This window comes from Octodon degus, unplaced genomic scaffold (assembly GCF_000260255.1).
Source record: "Octodon degus isolate 3935 unplaced genomic scaffold, OctDeg1.0 scaffold00016, whole genome shotgun sequence".
NCBI classification, from domain to species: domain Eukaryota; kingdom Metazoa; phylum Chordata; class Mammalia; order Rodentia; family Octodontidae; genus Octodon; species Octodon degus.
Window position 1 is genome coordinate 13828221 of NW_004524592.1, and position 7914 is coordinate 13836134.

Below are 7914 nucleotides of genomic sequence, written 5' to 3' on the forward strand. Positions count from 1 at the left end.
GAAGAAGAAGAAGAAGAAGAAGAAGAAGAAAGGAGGAGGAGGAGGGAGAGGAGGAGGAGAAGGAAGGAGGGGAAGGAGGGGAAGGAGGAGGAGGAGAAATTTACTCAAGGAATAATTGGAGAAAATAAAGATGTGTCCTCAATTTCTTCATAGGTAAAATGAAAATCTGAACCATTGGTCTTGAAACTATTCACCAGGGAACCCAATGCTAACTCACACTGGGAAACAGGGAAGAGAGAGTTAGATCCCAACTCCTGCTGGTATCTCAAGGAGAAAAACTGCACTTAGACTTGCTTCTTATGAAAATTTTCAGTTGCAGAAAAAATTCTGTGGAGTTGGAAAGTGGATATGAGGATGGGGAGATCGGAGAGAGGGGGAAAAAGTAGAGACGTTCTCTAAAGTCCCTGGACTCCAACACTCTTGAGTCTATGTGTGGAGGACCACCAAACTACATTCTCATGGGAAATAGAAACACTTACTCCCATTCTGTTTAGCCTTCATCTTTGCCCTGCTCACCTGTATGTGGAGAGCTGGCCGTATAGAGGTAAATTTTCCCTTAATTGGCTAAAAAGTATGTGACTGAGTCTGGCCAATGTGCCAACATGTCTTATTGCAGCAAAGTGGCAGCATGAGGCTCCCAAGGCTGGAATGTAGATTAGGGCCAGGCCTGTGAAATTCTAGGGGTAAAACATGAGATAACGTCTCTACTGAGGCCAAGAGACACAAATTGAAAAATATCTTCCTAGTAGTACACATGCTACCTCTTCTAACATCAAGTTATCCATTAAACCAAGTGCCTCTATGCTTGATGCAGGAGTGTTTTGTTTCTCCTTTACAAGCCATGCCTGCAGAAACTAGTATTTCTGAGCCTCAGTTATGACCTTTACCCTACTTTCTGTACTGACCCAAGGAATAAAAGCTGTGGTTACTCTTAACTTGGTCCTTTGTTCCTCTGAGAGCAATTGGTCATCTCAGAAGTGCTTAAAACTGTAGATCTCTCCTTGTCATTCTTCAGCTATGTGCCACATTTCCAGGTGGAAAATGAACACAGATGATGGGGCACCACAGCAATTTTATCTTAAAGGCACACTGTGGTGGGTGTATAATATTTATCTATATTGTTTAGAACTATTTCTATGATGATATATTAATTTTAACCATGAGTTTTATTATATTAAACAGTGAGCACTTAAAGGGAAAAATTAAAAGAAAAGTATTCAATTTTTATTATTTATTATTTATTGAAAAGCATCAAAATTTGCATTACCAGTTGTTTTCAGTGTCCAAAGTCTAATAAACAACAACAGAAATAAATTCCTATACAAGATACAGTGAAACTACCAACAGAGGACTACAAAAATAATCTTTACTTCACTTACCACATCTAAAGCTGACTTCATTCATGACAACAACACATTCCATACACACATATCATTTATACTGACAGCATATGTGTTTTGTTTTCCTGGCTATTATTCAGTACATACTTGGCATCTTGATGGTCTTGCTTTTTTAAAAAGATGTATTTAGTACAGGGTCTACAGGGTCCCTCTACACAGATTTGACTTGTAGTGATCCTTCCTGTTTTTCAGCCTCCCAAGCGCTGGGATTACAGGTGGACACCACCACACCCAGTCTTATTCACCATCTCAGTGCACCCCAGGGATGGGGCCAGAATGGTCTTGCTTTTTTGCTAGGAAGATCTTATTACATTATACAATGTGTAGTTAACAGGAACATAAAATACCAACAAAATAAAGTATTAAATTCTTACTATGGATTGTGTGTTTAAGATAAACATCAACATTTTCACATTATCTGTGCAGTTGTTTACAAAACCTAAAAGATGACACCAGCAATAAATTGGCATATGAACTACAGTAAAATATACATAGAATTTCGCAACAAAAAAAAATCTTTCCCTCCATTGTCATACCTGTGGCAGTCTTCCCACATGACAGCTACATGTTCCAAGCACAATTCTAGCTTACACTGACAGTACATGTGCTTCCTTTCTGCACTGTTTGGCAGGCCAGGTCTCCCATCTTATTCTTCTGCCAGGAGATCGTTACTATATTATACAATGTTCACTCAACAGGAAAATAAGATACCAATAAAATACCAAATATATAATGAGTGCTGAGAATATATATCAACATTTTCACATCAGCTGTTTGTTTACTTACAAAAACCAAAAGATTGTACCAGAGAGACATTAAGTGTAGTATGGAGAAAAAATAAAAGAAGACATCATAAATAAAAACCTATGTGAACTACACTGTAAATACATACAAAAGCCTACCATAGAAAGAATCTTTGCTTCAACTGTTACATCCAAGGCAGGCTTCACACATGAAAACTGCATGTCGCATATACTAGTATGACTTTTACTGACAGCACATATATTTTGTATTCCTGTCCTTTACTGTGGGGCATAGTTAACATCTTTTTTGGGCTTTTTTTTGTTGTCACAGTAGGTCTTTGTGATGCTGTACCTGTCAGGTCACCAGTGTTCTCCACAATTTTTTTTGCATAATTCCCTGGGCAAAACCATTTCATTTTTTCCTCTGCTAGAAATGTTCTCTCATGAGTTCCAGTCTGAATACCCAAGAAAATGTCTCTATAACAATTTATACTTGTTATTTTCTTTGTAAACTATCAAACTATTTATGCCACATATCTCTAGGATTAAGTAAAATGTAACTGTTGGCCAAAGTTTCGTTTTGAGTGACATCATAGTTGTTGCATAATTCATCAACAGCATCTACTCCATCTTTGCTTTGTTGTAAAAAGTTAATACCTCAAACTTCCATTTTTTTTTTTTGGCTCCTTGAATGCCTTCGGGGCACTTTTGCATGGCTGGAGTGTTGTGGGGATCAAACTACAGCAAACTGAGGCTGCCAGCATTGTGGAAGCAGCCACTTAAAGAACTGAGCTAGGGCTGGGCCCCCAAACCTCCATTTTTGTTGAGGTTTCCATATCAATGTTTCCATCGTGGTGCAATATTGATATCAGCAGTACTAGTTTGTTTTTGTTTGCCATATATGATCATAGTGTTAAATCTTTTTAAAATCCAAATTTTGTACTATAGTTTTCTGCTTTGAAATTGCATCATTTCACTTGGAATTTCTGCTTTGTTCCTTTGTACAGATCCTATGTTGATCAGCTTATGCTCTGTTAGCAAGTAACATCGACTGGAAATTGGTAAATCCATTATCTAACATCACACTCTCATTAATTTGACAGATGGAGAACAAGTCTATTCTCAACATTATTTAGCTTATTAATGCATGAACAAAGACCTACTGGCTGCGTTCCAGGAGAAATTTCTAAATTATATATGCATTTATCTTTGAATCCACAAAGGCATACATTCTTATAGCATACTTTGAAGGCTTTTTTGGCATATATTGCCTGAATCTACAGTGACCATAAAGTGCTGCAAGATGTCCATCAATAGTCATGTAGTCCGATTGTGTTTAAATTGTTTGACAGCTACCCACAAACTTCTTGCACAATGAACAGGTAGAAACCATACTGACTGTTATTTTCCTTTTTTATTTATTTATTTATTTATTTATTTTGGAATTAAGGATTTCTTTCACTGACAGTTACTAGAGGTTTCATTGTATACTCAGCTGGTTCAAAGGCAGACTATTTTGAGACTCCAGACATCCCAAGAATGGTTTCTGAATCTCCAGCCCTCGGGAGACTGAGGCAGGAGGATCACCATGAATTTGAGGTCATCCTGAGTTTCCTAGCTTAAAGCACCTTTAATTGTATAGCAAGACATAGGAGCCTTCTTTGCTCCATTTGCTCCAGAGAGAGAGAGTCAGTGCCTTCCTCTTCTCCCAACATGTCCTCTCTGCCCTAGGTGGCCTCAATCACAGACCCACCTGCCCCATGCTACATGGTGTGGAGGAGAGGCTGCAGCACCTCTTCATGAAGGACACCCACTTTACACCTCAGAGGGGCTGCAGGACAGGGCAATGTCCTGCAGCCAGTTGAAGGGTTCCTGCCTCTCGGCCCCACCACTCCCCCCAACCCACAACCTCACACCCCACCTCCCCACCCCCAACCCCAACCCCCCAACTCCCCACCCTCTTGAGCCCCAGCCTGGTCAGCTTGTCATGCCACTCCCCTAGAGCCTTGAGTGGCTCCTCCAGCCTCAACCACTTGTGGACTTACTTGAGGATTAGTGGATTCCTGTGTCCGGATTCTCAAAACAGCAGGTGAGGAACAGATATCCAGCAATTTGAGGAGTAATGGAAGGAGATGATCCCCTTTTATCCTGATGAGTGGTTTTATCAACAAACTTCAGACAACTTCGAAGGAAACAGTTTTTCTCAGTGTGATTATTATTCTACAAACCTCAAACACCCACCCTTTACTTTTCCATGAGTCTTTTACATTCATGTGATCACCATAAGAAAGCCCTGCTAAGAGTAGCAGACCTATGAATGCGTTCAACTCAGCCTGTAAGATGTATTTCCCACACTGAATATCAGTGCTGGCATTCTATCCAATTAGCTTCATCCCTGCCAAGATCCTGACTATGTTTCTGGTTCTAGTTCTAACACTACTTTGTTGCATTTGGTTCCATAACTGTTTTGTACCATTTTGACTGTCATACATATATATATTAACATTGCTGCTTTATCATCATCCCAGTTAAGGAGGTCTGCATTCCCTGTGTCTGGGTCAGTTGATTCTTGCTCCATTTCACAGAAACTTTGGCTCACATGACCAACATCAAAGGCTTTATCCTTTTCATCATCCATGCATGACCTCTAATTATTCACTTTTGACCTCCTCCCATACTTGCAAATATGGTTTTTCATGTATAATTTCATTAATTCGCCACCTCTACCATAAAACCATAAAAATCAAAAGAACACTTTTGGAGGAATAGTGGGGATATACTTTATGCCTCTTGATTCTCCAGGAAACATGCAAAAAAACTGTTATGTGGACCATTACATGGGTTAAAATCCCAGTTTAACATTTTCACATACTATGTAGTTGATCATACTAAGTGGGTAAAAACAAAGATTGCTTTGTGTATCCCCCAGTGAAGCTACTTAGAGGCATAGCCAGCTACTATTATGCTACAAATTTACAATAGAAAAGCATGTGCTAAAATGTGCTGTAATTACAAATTTATGGTAGAAAGGTATGTGATGAATTGTGCTGTAACCCAACGTTTTGTCTGATGGGTAATCAAAAAATGCATTTGTTGAAATATGCAGTGCAGGAATTTTGCTTCTGTAACCTAAATATTAGTACCCTTTATTAGAATTGTAAAGGTGTTTCAGTGAGGAGAAAATTAAGGGTCTGAGGCTAATTCTATTACCCTACACAAGATGCTTAATTTCTGTGGGTCTTTACTGCTTTTCTTTTACAAATAAAGATTTTTTTATTATTTCTTTGTTTGTTTATTCATTCACGTATTTAAGTGATAGAGTAGAGTCCTAGTCAAGACAATTTAAAAAAAGTTTGCTGAAATTTCTACATCCAATGCTAGGAAAATACTACTGCAAGCTCTCCTGAACTTTTGCTGACTTGCCTATAGAGTGTTTGCTACTGTTTATCATTATAAGAAGATAAATATGAAATTATTCAAGTAAATAAAATATAGAGAGACCCAGTCTCAAAATTTTAAAGTAAATCTTAAAAAAAAAAAAAAGTAGGTGGGTGTATTGGTCAGGGTTTATTTAGAGGAACAGATATAATATAAGGAACAGATATTAACACAAGATATACAATGTATAAGGAATTAGAAGACTGGCTTATGACAGTCAGCTGCAGAGTCAGATGGGGGAGAGTGCAGAGGGCGTCTGCACACCCCAGACTGAAGAATTCAGTCCCAAGGTCTGAAGCTCACTGCAGTGTTCCACGCAAGTCTCTAGTCATCAGCTAATGGGTCTGCAATGGAAGGCTGAAGAGTCCGTGATGGACACTGAAGAGTCTGTGACTGAAGGCAAAGGATCCAAGCCTGAGGCCGAAGAGTGTGTGCTGCAAGCCAGGTGATGAAGTTCAAGCCGAATGGAAAGACTGAAGTTCCTCCAATGAAGTGGAACATTGACTACTTCCTCAGCCCCTTTATATGGTCTCTTTGTGCTGAGTCACTCTGGGGACAGAACCATTTGTGCCCCAGGGAGGGACACCCACCAGCCGGAACTGTGCCACGGAGTCATCCAGCCAAGTTGACACAATGGGTCAACCACTATAGTAGGGATGCATCTTAGTAAGAAGGCCCTGGGTTAAATCCCCAGTACTACAAAAAATTAAAATTTTAGAAAAAGCACTAGTTCCAGTAGTAAATATACTTGTCCAAACTCATAGAATATGCAACCATAAAGAATGAATCTCCCCCTCATTCAGCCAGGCCCGGCACTTGAGTGCAACCCCTTGGGGCCTGCCGGATCCTCATGCAACCCAGAGTCAGGCCCAGCCTGTGAGTGAGACAGCCAGGGGCCCGCCAGACTCTCAATCAACCCAGAGCCCAGGCCCAGCATATGAATGGAAGTTCATCCATCAGACAGGTGGGGTGTGGAACCCTGGGGCAGAACTCTCTGAAGAGAAGCTAGAGGCAAGACCCACCTAGCTGATTCAGGAGCAGAACATCTTGCCAGAGTGGCACAGAGGGTTCAGCTCCAAAGGCTACAGCAGTAAGAAGTGGAGCACAGCAGCCAGACCCAAGCCACACCCACCTGGACAAGTTTGAACTTGGTAGATCCGGACCTAGTACTAAGGTAATAACTCTACAAAAGCTCTCCACCAAAGGTCAGAAAACAGTGCTACACAAAATGACAAAGAGAAGGAGCAAAATGTATTCTCAGGCCCTGAGCCCACCCAGAACAAATGCAGGAAACAACAGCATAGAAGAAATTGGAAATCACACACCTGAAATCTCTGAAATAATAGCGGTTGAAGTAAAGAAACAATTGCAGAAAAGTATAGAGGAAATCAGATCATAATTTCTGAAATAAAAAAGAAATAATAACTATAATGAAAGAAGTACTAAGTGCTTCTAAAGAAGACACTGATTTAAAAAAAAAAGTAGAGCATAATATGAAAATGATGGAAACCTTCAATGAGCAATATAGGAAAGATATAGATCACATGAAGCAGATTCAAAGTGCTCTACAGCAAATTAAAACCTAAATCACAAGCTGGCAAATCCATTTGAAAGAAAGTAAAAATAGACTTTCAGACCTTGAAGACACCACTGCAGCTATTGAAAAGGTAAAAAAGATCTCTTAAAAACAACTAGGATGCAGGAAAAAATAATTCAACATCTGCAAGATGATGCAAGGATGAACAATATAAGAGTAGTAGGCATCAATGAGAAAGAAGTCTATATAAATGATATAAAAAGAATATGGACAGAAGTAATAGCAGAAAACTTCCCAAATATGGGGAAACAATCTGACATTCAGCTAACCAAAGCATACAGAACTCCAAATAACATCAACCCAATTAAAAACACACCAAGACATGTAACAGTCAAGATCCCAGAAATCTAGCACAGGAACAATATACTAAAAATCACAAGAGGGAAAAAAAAAAAAAAAAAAGCACAGTCACATTTAAAGGGAAACCCATCAGAATAACAGCAGATTTCTCTTCACAAACCATCAAGGCAAGAAGAGCATGGAACAAAGTGCTACAAGTCCTTCAAGAAAACAAATTCCAGGAATTTCTGCAGAGTTCCAGGAACCCCCAGACCAGTCCTAGCCCAGGTCCGGTGAGTGTGTGGAGAGCTTCCTGCTACCCTGCGCCAGCAGGACCAGTCCCAGCCCAGGCGCAGCATGGGCGAGACCCTCTCCCACCCCCTTGGGTTGCCCCCCACCACTCCACAGTACCTCCTCCACCCCACCCTCCGTGTAGGAATTTCTGCCGCGTCCGGGA

General features: G+C 40.1%; 1 pseudogene; it reads left to right on the forward strand.

Annotated features, from left to right (window-relative positions):
• Positions 1–5952: 5952 nt before the first annotated feature.
• Positions 5953–7914, forward strand: part of LOC101592491 — a 13412-nt pseudogene continuing 11450 nt past the window's right edge.